This window comes from Triturus cristatus, chromosome 9 (genome assembly GCF_964204655.1).
Source record: "Triturus cristatus chromosome 9, aTriCri1.1, whole genome shotgun sequence".
Classification (NCBI taxonomy): Eukaryota; Metazoa; Chordata; class Amphibia; order Caudata; family Salamandridae; genus Triturus; species Triturus cristatus.
Genome location: NC_140592.1, coordinates 267,347,802 through 267,364,813, shown reverse-complemented (window position 1 = coordinate 267,364,813; position 17,012 = coordinate 267,347,802). Strand labels below are relative to the sequence as shown.

At 46.2% G+C, this 17,012-nt stretch overlaps 1 long non-coding RNA gene across 1 annotated transcript in view; it reads right to left on the bottom strand.

Moving 5' to 3' along the window:
• Positions 1-4,963: 4,963 nt before the first annotated feature.
• Positions 4,964-17,012, bottom strand: part of LOC146797726 (uncharacterized) — a 237,521-nt gene continuing 225,472 nt past the window's right edge. The window contains exon 5 of the long non-coding RNA XR_014969033.1: positions 4,964-5,157. This is a non-coding gene — a long non-coding RNA (uncharacterized LOC146797726). The remainder of the gene's footprint in view (positions 5,158-17,012) is intronic.

Below are 17,012 nucleotides of genomic sequence, written 5' to 3'. Positions count from 1 at the left end.
ATATGCCATGGTTTGCGGCCGCCCTGGAAGTAGGTTAGTACCATTCATGAAACGGCTCTCACTGCCAGGAAGTGCCCCTGCATACATAGCCCATGAAGAGGTAGGCCTCCAGTATATGAGCGACATTGTGAGAACTGCTCCCATAACACTCTGGCTTTCAGTAGGTCAGAGGCTGCACCTACCCAGCCATTGTTACATGATGGCTGGGTTAACAGGGGTGTACAGAAGTAAATGGCTCATGTATGTTAAGAGTACCTTACAAGAAATCGACAGATATTAGCTTTTTACAAATCCAGCACGCATTAATTCCTGCAATAAGACCGTTATCACAAATGAGCTCTACACTCATTTAGTGATCAAGAGAGGTGACTGAATTAAATAAGGAAATGGTGGCATGTTTTCTTCCTCTGTGCACATCTCCTAATATTGAGCCGTGTCTGTTAAGGGTGCCTAGACACCACAGAAACCTCAATGCAAAAAATGTGGTACCCTGCTCCTGCGATTCTAGTACTCCCCAATCGCAACTTCACATGCTGTGTTTTTTGCACTTAGTAACGAGCCCAGAGAATCATGTTTCTAATCCCCCTTTTAAGATCACTTAACATTAGACAGTGCAAACTAGCTATGTTTTTTCTTCAATTGTTGTCATCAGATCAAGTTTGTTTTGCGCTGTATAACTATCTTGCTGCTGTGGTGAAAGCCAGAAAGAGGGCAGTTATGTGACTGCATGTGTGGCACATATTTGCTTGCTTTGCATGTATGAAATACTTGTTGCATTTTAAACTTGCTATTTTAGAACTGAATTTTTAAAAGGAATTCTGACCAGGATCTTTGGATTTGTCTCAATAAAGATCTGATTTTGTGACTGTTTGATTGATTGTATTTCGAGACCCTGTATTAAATATTCTATGATATTGTGTTTTATGTGTAATTTTTTTTTATGGTTTATCTTAACCGAATAAAGCGTACTATCCATCGATAATACTATTTTTATTTAAAATGATAACTTATAAAAACTTAAAAATTGTTTAATTCCTCTTTATTAAACACTTAACATACTTATCCACTACTTATCTATATTTACTATTATGCGTCATATAGGCATGCGCGCTAAAGGTATATGCACCGAAAAAACATGTGTGGTAAAAGCACATGCGTTGTAACGACTTTATGGTAATGGCATTGCATTGTTAAGACTACTTGGTAACGACTGTGTTCCCATTTGATGCAGTGTGAACGGGATACACATCTGTGCATACCCGTCCCACTTAGGGTGACACACTAATTTGTACCAAAAAGTGATGCATGGAATGTTTGAATTAATCTCAGTAATCACTTGAGCCGCATCCTATTCCTTCCTGTGCTCATCGTGCCACTATGTGTTCTGGGTCAGGAAGGACCTAGCCTGGCAGTTTGGGCTGGACTGTTTCCATTGGAACAGGGTCAAGACTAATTTGTATATGGCTGGATCCAAAATGAGGTGGCATGGTGGGTGAACTAGGATGGATTTTTGATGTGGCCTGAGTGTTTGCCAATGGCTGAGAATAATTCAAGCATTCCATCCATCATTATGGGCTTGATTACAAGTTTGGAGATCATAGTACCACTGTCGAAACAGCATCAGAATCCCCGCCTCACAGTTGGCGGTCTGTCCACCCAATTACGATGCATGAAGTTACATAGACTAAAGACCGTCACAGCCCTGCCGCCGCTGCCACGAAATTTCAAATACGGTGGGATAGGCCGATGCATTTGTCGAAGGGCCGACTGCCAGTCTTACTGCCGGCCCAATCACGGTGTGCCTTCCCACCGACTTGACTGTGGCAGTCCAACCACCACACATGAGCTGCTGGAAAGGGAGTGATCTAAGGCTGAAACTCACCTGCACTCAGCTTCACAAATCCTGTGCTGCCATGGAGCCGATTATACACGTCCTGCTGCTGCTGATCCTGCTGGATGACATCCAAAACCGACATCATCATGGACGCAACCAGTGATAAGCTATACTCTTACCCATTTTCATTGAGTTCTCAGCAAACAGATGCCCCGCCATGGACCTGGCAACGGGGTTGGCGTCCCTCGGTCAAACATATGTTGTGGGCACCTGTTTGGAATTGTTCTCAATGCATGACCCAATTACAGATTTATGATGCCCTCTTTGGCCAGGTAACTGACACTGCATAGGCACACTCTACAAAAGCCGACATGTGTTCACATCTCATAATCGGGGATAGTGATGTGTGCATTAATATCACACCTATTGATCTCTGTGACACTCTCACATTGCTCATACACTAGGTCCTGTTGTGATATCAAAAATACATCTGTATGGATGTGTCATGAAACTGAAACACACCTTCTCTGCTAAATCTCTGTAATGGATACTCACTAATCACCCACATTAAAGGTACTGTTAGGTAAATGGGATTCCAAATAATCAGTATGAGAAGCATTCAAAGGTCTAAATGTAAAGAGGCTCTGCAGAATAGGTCTGCCTCTATCAGGGGCACCCCTAAAACGCTGGGGCCCTGGGCTACTGTGAACTAAAAAGCATCCCCATTAACGTGGGGTATTGTCCCCTAGGCATTGGTCACTGATTCTCGTGTGAGGCTCTCAAAAGTTCAATGACAAAGTTCAATAAAAAAACAATATTCCAAAGGTTTCCAAATCTGTATTAGTTTGTATTGTTCAAACAAGGGGAATTATACTTCATCTCACATAATACATCAATTATAATCCATGAATTGCATAACTTCAAATATCCCAATGCATTTCGGCCTCTTCGGCCTCTTCGGCCTTCATCTGGGGATGGTCTAAAACAAATAGAAAAGGTACAGTTCAATATACAAGGACCACGGGGTCATACTAGTGATTGCGTGCCTAAACAGTCCAGGGTGAGATGTTGTGGATAAGCGAATTTGATTTAAGCGAAACAAATGCGTTGCGTTACTTTTAGGGGCGATATAATATGTGTGGAATAGAGTGATTATCCCAAACTGAGGTTAACATGAGTGCTTTTTCGACTGAGCATGCCGGAATTTAACCAATACGAGTTTGTTTGTGGATGTGTGGTTAATGTAGTCAATTCTCAAGTGAGTGCGCCAAAGGTCACTTAATACGAGTTTGTGAATATACGAGTTAATAACACTGGTAATATCAATCAAAGCGTGCTCCTAGCAGCGTAGTTACTTACTAGTGAAGTTAGATTTGCAGAAGCGAAAGTCCTGGCGCATGCGGCGTGGTCATTTAATAAACGGAAAATGCTCCGTGCTTTTACATGCCATGAGCATGAAACTCGTCTTGTGGTGGTGCGATTAATGTGGGTCCCCAGATTGAACAAAAAAGGGAAGGAAACGTCCATACATTCCCTGTGGTGATTATGATGGTTGACGGTAAATGATAAAGTGAACATAAATATACGTATACGATGTGAAACATTGTGATGTTAAATGAAACATGAAAATGTTAACAAATGTAAAACAACAAAACAGAGCTTATAGTTTTTAGTAACTAGAATGTTGTGCTTTCAATACGAGATCAATCATAGATAACACTGAAACTCCATACGTTCGTTCATCCCATAAGGTTTCATAGAGTTCAAGAGGCTGGTCCAATGATTTTCCTGGTGTAATAAATAATTGTGATTGTCTCTTCCTTTGTTTCTAGCTATGGTTTCCAACGCGCAGAATTTGAGTTGACTGACGTTATGTCCTGCTTCTATGAAATGAATAGCCACTGTCAATTTCATATATTTGGTTCTGATGTTGCTCTTATGTTCGTTTATGCGTGTTTTGATTTTTTTTTTAGTTTGCCCCACATAGCTTTTCCCACAGGGGTATTTTAATAGGTACACCAGGTTGGATGTGTCACATGTAGCTGTCACTTTTAGTTTGATTTTGTACCCCTTCATGGGGTGTGTTACGTAGGAGCCGGTAATGATATTGTGACAGTTGTTACAATTCCAACAAGCTACAGTTCCCTTATATGTGGTTTGGCTCGGTTGACTGGAGGGATTTTTAATGATCTCCCCCAAATTTTTCCCCCTGGTGTAGGCGAAAATCGGTTCCTGTTCAAAGATGTGATTGAAGTCTGACTCCAACTGTAGTATCGACCAGTGTTTTTTAATGATCCTTTTGAAAGCTCCGCTCATGGTGGAAAATTTAGAAACCACAGTCATGCGGTTTTGTGTGGGTTTCTCTTTTGATGTTAGTAGTTCATTTCTGGTTGTGGATTCACACCGGGTGCGAGCTTGTGTCAATATGTGTTCTGGGTTACCTCGTTCCTTGAATCGTTGTAACATATTGTTGATGCGTGCCATGCTAGTTTCAGGATTCTATACAATTCTTTTGAGCCTTCATAGCTGGGTATAAGGCATGTGGTGTTTCAATGATAGTTGATGAAAACTTCCATATAAAAGGGTGTTATTTCTGTCCATTTCTTTTCTATAAAGATCTGTTCCAAAACCTGTGGAGATCTTTGTTATTCTTACATCCAAAAAGTTAATTGATTGTTCTTGGATCTTGTGAGCAAATTGAATCCTTTTGACTATCTGATTGAGTTTGTCAAGTTGTTCAGTAAGCTCTGTAACTTATCCATTCCATAAGATGAAGATGCCATCGATGAATCTCACGAAAAATTTGAGATGTGCTTTCCATTCTGGTATTGACAGGATATGTTGTTCTTCAAAGTTCCCCATAAAGATATTAGCGTATGTGGGGGCGGCACAATTGCCCATTGAAGTTCCGGTCTTCTGTAAGAACCAATCGGTTTTCCATTTAAAATAACTGTGTAGTAGAGTGAATTGTAATAGTTCCATTAGGAAGATGTACAAGTCATCATTATAATCAGTTTGCAGCAAAGCTTGTTCTGTGGCTTCTATGCCCAATTGATGTGGAATAGATGTATATAAAGATTTTACATCCACCGTACACAATACAATTGTTTTGTCTTTGATGATGGAAAATTGGTTAATTTTGTTCAATAAATCAGTGGTATCTTTGATGAATATTCTCATTTTAGTTACAGAAGGTTGCAAATAACGGTCTTAGTACTTGCCCACTGGTTTGTGAATACTGCCTCTTGTTGAAACTATTGGAAGGAATGGTGGATTGAAGATATTTTTATGCACATGCCTCACAACCTCTGTATGCACAGGACCTGTGGATTGAAGTATATCAGGGACAACCATTATAATAACCAAGTGCCATACATATGTGGGAAATGTGTAAGTGCAAGTCATAAAAGCAAACATCATTAACAGCATTTGTCACACATTTAGATAACATGGATGTAAGGTACACACTCGAAAATAGACACATGTCCATAAAAATGTATAGCAAGGTATGACAATTTAACACCCTACATGTGTGGATAAACAAATATGTAACTTGCACACATCAAACACATATCTAAACGGGGGCGTGGCCGAACAGGCGACTAAGATGGCCGCCTAACTCGTGATCTCTGGATCCGTCGCAGCATTAAATTCACCCGACTGCTTGAATATGCGCTGAGAAGAGTGCTAAAACACATGGTGAGAGCCTTGGTGCTGACAGACAACGTTCACTCCAACAACGAAGGCTGGATGTGCCCGGGGAGCTGAGATATACACGCTGCGCTTCCGGGCCTGATGCAGCCCTCGGAGGCCCCGAGTCAACAGGAGACCTGGATGAGCCTGAGGGCGGTGCTCGGAGCGCATTCGCGCACTGAAACGCTTTAACCTGGCGGCGCCTTTGCTCCGTCCTGCGGGCTTCAGCGGGCTACCGGCTGAATTATAACTGACTCCGGGGCTTCTGCTCAGTCTACTCCATGACCACACGTCTGCAAGGACAACATGAAGACAGCAAAACTCACCAGAACACGAACAAGATAAGAATGAATGCCGCGAGGGGGTGATTTCATACTGCCAGACTCGCAGTGCTAACACTTCCATACAGCGGGTCAAATTCAGGATCAGCTACTCTGCCCAGAGCAACGGTGAATGTACATCAGATTATATACAATGAATCCCCCAGGTTTTTTCTTTCTGAACTGGCTCTAAATAAGCGCGCGCATGCACGCCTCCGACATCTGCTCGGAACTGCTCTATTTACCTACGGCATACTCGCTACCCGCTTCAGTATAATCTCTACCGCATTGTAGACACCGACTACAGCCAATAACTTGTGGGCAGGAATATGTGGACAGCATTCAAACGCCTTAGCCGCCTAATCCATGCTCCGACCCAGCTGTCTGCATGCTGTGCACGTTAAGTGTCCTCATACAGTATACTACTCCCCCTGGAGCTCTACTCTGCATTTATGGGCAGCAACAATGGGCCGCTCAGACCCAAACAACGGCAGCTGAATTTTGATGGGGGAAAGACCCCTTGGTGGGAGGACAGCGAGGGAGCCACCGACCCAGAGCATGGCCAGCTGGAGGGTGCCGCAGCCATTATCTCCGAACTGAGAGCGGGCTTTCAATCAATCGACGCTCGCTCAGACACCCTTAATAGCTGACTCAATGATTTCAATGGGCGCTTGGAAGCACAGGATACTAGGATCGATAAAGCATAAAACCGGATCTCGGAATTGGAGGACATTCAGCCCTCTGTCCAAAAGCGATTCGATAGGGCTGAGGGCCTTCTCAAGCAGATCGTGATGAAAGCAGAAGATTTGGAGGCCCGGTCGCGCAGGAAAAACCTATGGGTCTCTGGGATTGCAGAGTCAACCAGCACTGGCCCTATGCTCAAATCTGTTGAATCCCTCCTGACGGACCTGTTTGGAAGGGAATCCTTTTCTGCTACTTTCGCTATTGAGCTAGCGCACTGATCGCTGGGTCCCCCTTCTCCACCGGGGGCGGCCCCTAGGATTATTATTGCTAAGCTCCTCAATACCAATGATCGGGACACTGCACTCCGGCTATCAAGAAAGAAGGGATTGCTCTCACATCAGGGATCGAGCATTTCCTTATTCCCTGACTTTACACCCTTAATTCAAGATGCCCGCCGCAAGTATACCGATGTGAAGCGCATGCTTCAAAAAGCAAACATTAAATATGCCATGCTTTATCCGGCATGACTTAGGGTACAAATTGGGAACAAATCGCACATCTTTGATACTCCGGATGGAAAAACCATCAACAGCCGCTGCAGCGGCAGGAAAAAGAATGACGTTTTCACTCTAGCTCTGGAAGGGTTGGCTGGATTGGATGAGGCAACACAACTCGGAGGCATTAAGATCGCTGACTAACTGATGAAGTGTGGTGTGGCGGGACCATGCTGAGACTTCTGGGAAACTATAGTTAGACTGCAATTTGGGTCCACCGTGTCACCTCCTCAACTGGTAGTGTTGGGCTGAACTCGAACTTAGTTGCCAGGCTGGGTGGACACATTCCCAACAGTAACTGTCCGTTCAAGGGATGGCGCCACTGGATTGTTGCTAACCCCCCCAGGATAAGTTCCTGTATTCTCTCCTTCCCTTGCCTCCCCTCTCCTCTTCCTTTCCCTTTGTTTTTTGTGCCTTTGCTGGGATTCACCGGGTATCGCTTATTTGTGTATCCGATGGGGGTGGTGGGGGGCTGAATGGGGTTGTTTGTTTTGTTTTAGTCTCTATTAGCAGTTTACAATTATCAGGAGTATATTATCTTGTGCAGCATCACACGGTACGATCCACTTTCCCCACATGCCCATCACAGAAATATAAGTGTATAGAAGAGCGTTAGAATGGTACATACGGCGGACCAGTGCCTTAGATGTTTATCCTGGAATGTATGGGGATTACCTTGCCCCAAGAAAGTTAGACAAGTGCTAGCTTATTTAGCGAGGCACTCCATTCAACTTGCTTTTCCACAGGAGACACACTATGCACCGCTGCCAGCCCATGACTTTGCAGCGTTATTTGGACAAAATTGTTTCTTTTCTAGCTACAGCACTTACTCCCATAGGGTGTGCATTTTAATACATCGCTCTCTTCCCTTCCAGGTTCTATCAGTTGTGACTGACTCGGAGGGCAGATTTCTCTTAGTGCAGGGATCCCTGGGAGGGACACAGTTGCTTCTGGCTAATATATATGCCCCGAATGTTGACACGCCCGAATTTTTTTCCACAATAGCTTTACTTATAGACCAACTAAAATCAGACTCTATATTACTGGTGATTAAGGGGTTTACTGAACTTTTCATTAGACTGAGGCATGTACAGCCCAAAGGGTCAGCCCTAGGATTCTCTGCTGCGGGTGGTACAGCTTGTTAGTCCGTAGCAAAGAGAGGGGTGATGGGCACTGAAGCACTGCCACCTGCAACCGCCCATCAGAGACGGTCTACCGAAATGACACTGCTCGCAATTAACAGAAGTGGTTCTGTAAGAGTTCGACTAAGGAGATCAGCCAGCACAGGGCAGTCTTTGTCTACACCCCACGGGTACTGAAGAAAGGTTCACTGACACAACATCGATGTCACAAACATCGATGTAAAAAATATCGATGAACAAATATAGACTACAAAAATATCGACTCCCTATACTTAAACAGGTAAGTACAAAAACATTGACTAAAAAACATATAGATGTGCAAAATATATATATATATATATAAATATAAATATGTTATATATATGCGTATAATAAAATAATATATATTAATTATGCTAAATTTAAATTTATTTAAATAAAATACAATTAATATATATTTTAACAAAATATAACAAATAAACTTAACTAAAAAAAGATAAACACACAAACATAATAATTTTTACATATATATATTTATATATATATTTACTTAAAAAAATTACGTAACTATTATTTTTAATTTATTTTAAAACTTTAAAATTATATAAAAATAGAAAATATATATATAAATAATTTAAAATATAAGAGAAAAACATTCTATAATAAATTAAAACTTAAACTATTAAAAAATATTTAAATGTTCATTCCCCAAAACAGTCAGTGCAAAAGTAGAGCAAGTGTTGGATAGCAGAGAGTTAACAATTATTACTCCCACTACAATACCTACAACAGTATGGAAAGTGTTGGATAGTGACAGGGTAAAAATTACTATTCCAACTCCAATGAGTGCAACAGTAGGGTAAGTGTTGGATAGCAGAGGGATTACATTTACTAGTCCAACTCCAGTCAGTGCAACAGTAGGAAAAGTGTTGGATAGTGGAGGGGTAACATTTACTATTCCCACTCCAGTGAGTTTAACAGTAGGGAAATTGTTGGATAGCGGAGGAGTAAAAATTGACTATTTCCACTCCAGTGAGTGCAACAGTAGGGAAAGTGTTGGATAGTGGAGGGGTAACAATTACTATTCCCACTCCAATAAGTGCAACAGTAGGGAAAGTGTTGGATAGCGAAGGGATACAATTACTGTTCACACTCGTCAGTTCAAAAATTAAATCAAAATAAATATTTAAAAATCAAAAAAGAATATTATAAAAATTGATACATAAATAAATGTAGACATATATTAAAAATGTAAATACTAATATATGTAGTATTTAAAAAGAAAAAATATTAAAATGTTATTTATATATGACAAATACCTATAAATATTATAGAAAATAAAATAAATAAATACATTTCCAAAAGCTCAATATTTTAAACTAGAAAATATTTATAACCAAAAACATTAATAATTAGATTAATGAATTAATTTTATTTCCTACCCTATAACACCACACAAATCACAACACACTTCTACATTTTGAAAACAAATATACTTCCATAATTAACATAATTAATCATCAATTAAAAAATAATATTTATAAAAATAAAACAAATAGTACAAATTGATTAACTACCCACACTTTAACCCTATAATCCCCATAACACACACCTAAATTACATTGTAAAATAATAAATTACACAATTAAAACTTATTTTAAAATCACAAACTATTACTATTAAAAACTAACTATAAAGTAAGTAAAATGTATTTAATATCCACTCTGTAACCCTTTAACAGTAAAAACAACACACACACAGAAATAAACAATTACCCAAAATAAATAATTAACAAATGTATATTAAAGACAAATCACTTCCCACCCTTTACCCCTATAAACACCACAACACACACCTAAAATTAATTACACAATTACCATAATAATTTTTTAATTAAATTAATTATTAACAATTAACAAATAGTTACTAAGAAATCAATAAATTACTTGCCATCCTTTGCTCATATAAACCCCAAAACACACACCTAAAGTTAATTACACAATTTCCATAATTAATGATCAATTAATTAATCAATATTATTTAACAGCCAATTATTAATTAAGTAATAATAAATTAATTTACACATTTAATACTATAACATCTCAATTAAATAAGTATTAATAAATAAAAAATTATCATTATTTGAATATGATTAAATTACTTCCCAACTTATTCCCCTATAAACCCATAACCCGCTACGGAACTAAAAACCCAAAATTCAAATAAAAAAAGAATTAGTAACTACTAAAAATTTAACACATGTATTAAAAAATGTAAACAATTCTTATACAAAAAAATACATCACATGCATTTAAAATATATACTAAAATACATAACATTAATTAAAAAATCGATATTTTTAACAACTATGGTGCCGATTCCGATCCTGTAAAACCCGGGTACGAACCGTCGGACGGAGCGTTTTCTCCGTCCGACTCGTACCCGGGAAAAACACCTTACAAACCCGCTAGTACGATTAGTACAGAAACACCATTTCCGTACGAATCGTAAAAAACACCGACCGGCAAAAAAATACATACAAATCGGATCCGGGACACCGCGGACGTGACGTCCGGACGGAGTCAGGCAGCGTTTCACGAACCAGCAAGTACGATTCGTGCCCACGTCACTCCGCACGGATTATATTTTACGGCAGCCAAAAACTGCCGGGAAATCAGGACGACGCGCAGAAGGAGCACCTGTACGCGACGGACAGCCATGGACCCCAACCTACGTGTCATCCCGGCCCTCATAGCAGTCCACCTGGTGTACAGGAACCGACGCAGACGCCGCAGAAGGTCAGAACAACACCCAGGGGCAAAGGGGGGGGGCAGGGGCAGGAAACATAACCCCCACCCAAGTTTAAAATCATACATGCCCTGTACATACCTGACCCCCAGGGCCTGGTCACTTCGGGGGGCGGGGGCGTCTCCACCAAGGCCTGCGTCCACCACAACAGAAGTCGAAATGGACGAGAACCGGCAACACAACAATTGTGGTACGCACCGTACCCATGCCTTAAGAGCATGGGTACGGGTCGTACCACGCCCTCCCCTACGTCACCCCAACAATGGCGGTACGGCCCGTACCCATGCCTATGGGACGTGGGTACGGGCCGTCCTGCCATTGTTGGGGTGCCGTAGGGGTACGGCCCGTACCCACGCCTTGTGAGCATGGGTACGGGTCGTACCACGCCCACCCTTACGTCACCCCAACAATGGCGGTACGGCCCGTACCCACATCCCATAGGCATGGGTACGGGCCGTCCCGCCATTGTTGGGGTGACATAGGGGTGGGCGTGGTACGACCCGTACCCACGCTCTCAAGGCGTGGGTACCCACCCCTCCTTTGTCTGGGCACTGCTGGGGCTGATGGCCACACACCCCTATGTGTCTGTCCACTGGCGTGGTATGACCGTACCCACGCTCTTGAGGCGTGGGTATGGGCTGTACCCCTACGGCACCCCAACAATGGCGGGACGGCCTGTACCCATGCCTATGGGATGTGGGTATGGGCCGTACCGCCATTGTTGGGGTGACGTAGGGGTGGGCGTGGTACGGCCGTACCACCATTTTTGGGGTGCCGTAGGGGTATGGCCCGTACCCACGCCTTGAGAGCGTGGGTATGGGTCGTACCACGCCCACCCCTACGTCACCCCAACAATGGCGGTACAGCCCGTACCCATGCCTATGGGACGTGGGTACGGGCCGTACTGCCATTGTTGGGGTGCCGTAGGGGTACAGCCCATACCCACGCCTCAAGAGCGTGGGTACGGTCATACCACGCCAGTGGACAGACACATAGGGGTGTGTGGCCATCAGCCCCAGCAGTGCCCAGACAAAGGAGGGGTGGGTGCAGAGTCCTCCCAGCAGTGCCCAGACATAGGAGGGGTGGGTGCAGAGTCCTCCCAGCAGTGCCCAGACATAGGAGGGGTGGGTGCCTATCACTCCCAGCAGTGCCCAGACACAGGAGGGGTGGGTGCCTATCACTCCCAGCAGTGCCCAGACACAGGAGGGGTGGGTGCAGAGTCCTCCCAGCAGTGCCCAGACACAGGAGGGGTGGGTGCAGAGTCCTCCCAGCAGTGCCCAGACACAGGAGGGGTGGGTGCAGAGTCCTCCCAGCAGTGCCCAGACACAGTAGGGGTGGGTGCCTATCACTCCCAGCAGTGCCCAGACACAGGAGGGGTGGGTGCAGAGTCCTCCCAGCAGTGCCCAGACATAGGAGGGTTGGGTGCAGAGTCCTCCCAGCAGTGCCCAGACACAGGAGGGGTGGGTGCAGAGTCCTCCCAGCAGTGCCCAGACATAGGATGGGTTGGTGCAGAGTCCTCCCAGCAGTGCCCAGACACAGGAGGGGTGGGTGCCTATCACTCCCAGCAGTGCCCAGACACAGGAGGGGTGGGTGCAGAGTCCTCCCAGCAGTGCCCAGACATAGGAGGGGTGGGTGCAGAGTCCTCCCAGCAGTGCCCAGACACAGGAGGGGTGGGTGCCTATCACTCCCAGCAGTGCCCAGACACAGGAGGGGTGGGTGCAGAGTCCTCCCAGCAGTGCCCAGACACAGGAGGGGTGGGTGCCTATCACTCCCAGCAGTGCCCAGACACAGGAGGGGTGGATGCAGAGTCCTCCCAGCAGTGCCCAGACACAGGAGGGGTGGGTGCAGAGTCCTCCCAGCAGTGCCCAGACATAGGAGGGGTGGGTGCCTATCACTCCCAGCAGTGCCCAGACACAGGAGGGGTGGGTGCAGAGTCCTCCCAGCAGTGCCCAGACACAGGAGGGGTGGGTGCAGAGTCCTCCCAGCAGTGGACAGAGACATGGTGGTGTGTACACCATCCTAAAATTAGCAAAACTCCATGGGTGCATGAAGGCATACACAAAGTGCGACTATATTGAGAGTGGCATGCCAACACATCACTGACAGCAGTGTCCTACTCCCATGAGGGTGGATGTCCATCCCCCACTGCATGACACACCACATGTGGGTGTCATGACAAATGACACATGCTTACCCACCCCTGGCGCTGGCAGCACAATACACACACTGAGAGCATGCAACAAGACTGTATATTCATGTGCCACCCTACTAAACTAAGAGACCCAAAGGGAACACACACTGTCACACACATTCCAGGACTGATAGGAATGTACAGGTGCTGGGGCAGCCAACAAGTTGTTGCCTCCCATGGAAGGAAAAGGGTGGAGTACCCACAGATACAATGCCCACAATTGTCAGACAGGTGCCCAAAGACCCTGCAGAACACGTAACACATGTGTGCGAGGCTGGGAGTAAACACATGCATAGTGCGTAAAAGGGAACATGTCCACATGAAGTCATGTCAATATACTCCATACACAAGTACAGTGACCACCAAGGATGCCACAAATGATGCAGGTGGAGACATTGCTGAGCATGCATGGCCAAAGTTGAAGGGATCCGTCACACACCCAGGAAATGTAGACAGAGCTCAGCACAACAATTGGGAAACACCCTGCAGAGAAGATTTGAGGGTCCACAGAGGAAGGAACACACCTTGGGACAATGTCACCATACAGTAAGAGCTTACATGACCAAAGATTATTTGCAGATACCTTGTGATGGCACACAGATACCAGGGTCCACCCCATGAGCAGCACACTACAACATTTCCCAGACACCTAACACATCATCACCACCCCAAATCATGGAGCAGCACCACCAACAGCAAGACCAGAAGATCATTTGTGTGCAAATGAAAAACAAAATGCTTTATTCGGCGTAAAAAATAATAGCAAAAGAAATGTCCACTATACACAGGGCCCATAGGCCAGGCCATGTGCGAAGTCCTGGTGGGGGACACTTTGGGACGCGTCTCCCCTAGCTTGCCTGCACAGTTCACTCTACCATATCATCCACAGAAGGGGGGGCATCATGTGGGGGGGAAGGACCAGGCACCGCAGGGACAGGAGGGGCAAGGGTAGGTGTTGTGGGTGCAGGGACGGACATCTCCACCACAGGGGGTGGGGCAGCGCCAAAGGTGGTGGTTAGCAGGGCGCTGCACACAGTTGCAAGCTCTTCCAGTGTCTCCCCTGCACCCGAATGAACCACAGGCCCCATGGAGGGGGGGGGGGGTCGGAGGGATGGGTTGCAGCGCTACTGGGGGAGGGTGTGGACAGGGGGGGACTCAACTACCCTGGCCGGGCACTGCCTCCACCGCTTGCGGGGTGGTGCCACACTGGGGCTGAGGGACACACTGGCCACAAAGGACTCTTTATCTGACAGTTGGCCAGGAGAGCTAAGGGGAGTGGTTTTGGAGGAAGTGGGTCTTGAGGACTGCGGACTCCCACTGTGGCTGCGTGGCTGCCGTTTGCCCCCCGACCCAGTGGGTGTGCCTACTTTCCCCTGTGTGTGCGTGACTGGAGGAGTTCGCTTGGCCTTCCCTGGTGGTGTGCTGCCTGTGTCTGGTGGGGTGTGTGCATGGGGACATCTGGGTGTGCGTGGGACAGGCATGGGAGTGGGAAGTGTGGATGGTGCAGGGGTAGGGGGGACGGAGCGCTGCTGGAGATCCACTGCTGCAGTCAGTGACGAGTCTATGGACTTCAGCAACATCTGTTGATCAGACAACGCTGCTGACATGCCCTCCATGTACGACACGATCTGTGTCAGCAGTCTGGTGTGGCCATGGAGGACATTAAGCAGTGATGTCTGACCAACCTGCAACTGCCGCAGAATGTCCACAGACTCGGCATTGACGGCAGCAGGAGAGACAGGGGCAGGGGGTGCAGTGCCTGGCACGAAGGAGACATGTTGTCGCCTAGCACGGAGGGAAGGGACCCGAGCAAGTGGGAGGCCGGTGATGGGAATGGAGGGGGCGGCGACAGATGGAGTGCTGCTTTCAGCTCTGGGAGCAGCCTCCGCCCCCTCTGGGAGCTCAGCCTCGGACCCGTCAGCGTCATAGTCGGTGGTGGGACTGGACAGGTCCTCCGCCTCACTCCCCTCGGCCTCCGTGCCACTCGCTGCACCAGACTCCCCAGCACTGGTGGCACCGGTGCTCGATCCCTCCTCAAGGTCCGTGCCAGTGTCTCCCTCGGTTTCCCCCGACGATGCTGTGGGCAAGGTGAAGAGACAGGAAAAATCAGACACCTGTATACATATGGCACATGATTCAAAACTACATAGGTCACAGTGCATAGCATGAAAAACAACATGAGTAACATCTACAATACTACGCACATATGTAGGCCCTGCACCACACAGTTGGTTGACCCACCATGCCACTGGGAAACAATGGAGAGCATGACACAACAGCAAATAACTTGATATCAAATTAGATAGAGCCAGTCTCTGGGGACAGTCGAGCACAGCATCTGGACCACACACAATTGCCAAAAAGGGGATGAGCAGGAACCACGTCTCCTAACTTGTGGCACATGCTGCTTAGCAAATACATTAAACCATACCCAACATGACTGGGTCACTGCATGTTGAGTGTATGTTCAGACAAGCATCACACACAGGCCAGACCTGGCAAGGAGACATAAGGTTTGGACATGTAGGCCTTTTTCCGCACAAACCCCCCCCCCCTACCTGAGACAATGTGATTGAGACAGAGGAAGTACTTATACCTCCTACTCGGGGATTACAAACATGCCCTTCAATAAATCCTGAGTGTACACAAAGTACTCCTCGTGAGCCTGTCCACACATATAATTGACAAACAACCATCATCAGATAGTTGTACCAAGACGCACTGGCCACTGTGAGTATGCACAAGCCAAATTGTGTCACTCTGTACAGTGGACACATGTAGCACACTTTACGGAAAGACAAATTAGGCCAGGGTACAATGCCACAGAGACCAACCTATGCTGAAGACACTGAGAATGACCACATTGTTGGATGACACACATGATACCTAGGAAAAGGTGCCCCAGGGGACTGTAGTGGCCAGACTCCTCCATGGTCCTGTATGGATATGACAGCAACAGAAGCGACCGTCCCTGCACTATGCACATCTGCCACTCATGCACATCATGTCTGAGGGCACAACATTGGTCATGCATGCTGTAAGGCAGTACACTTGTAAGACACACTCCTATGTCGGGACTCAGCATCAGTGGCAACTAACATGGACCCCACAATGACTGAACTGGCCAGGGCACAGGCAAGGTCCCAACACATGTCACACACCACCCCCACACATGACGCTGCAAGCATTGGGCACTTGGATTAACTGGCAGCCTAGATAACCTTGTGCAAGAGTGACTACACACAGACCAGGGTACACATGTCAAGGAGGGGAAGGGAGGAAGAACAGCACGGGTTGACTTGGGGGAACAGGATATGCACTGCACATATAAACCCTGGCTGTGTATCCATGCCACTTGGCACTTCCAACAGCTGGTGACACACAACAAACACACATGTACCTACCCCCTTCCTGCTGCTGCTTCTCCTGTAAGCGCCTATCCATCTCTGGGAAGACCACCACCAGGATACGCTTCATTATGTGGGTGAGGCGGCGGCGCCCACGGTTCTTATGACCTTCTAGTGAGTCCCCCAGCAGGACCCGGGCGATCCTCCTGGTCCAGCACCGGATATCCTGCCAGCGTTTCCTCACCTGGGCCAGGCGCCGCTTTCATCCCTCCACCGACCTCACGGCCCTGACGGCCTCCTTCCAGATCTCCCCCTTGGCATAGGCGCCTACCTGTGAGGATGACAAAGTGAGACAACATCAATACACCTGCTACATATCACAGAGACACACATTTGAACAATTTGGCTGGTGTGAACAGGGCATAGTATGCAGCCAACTCATTGCACCTTTGTCATAGGG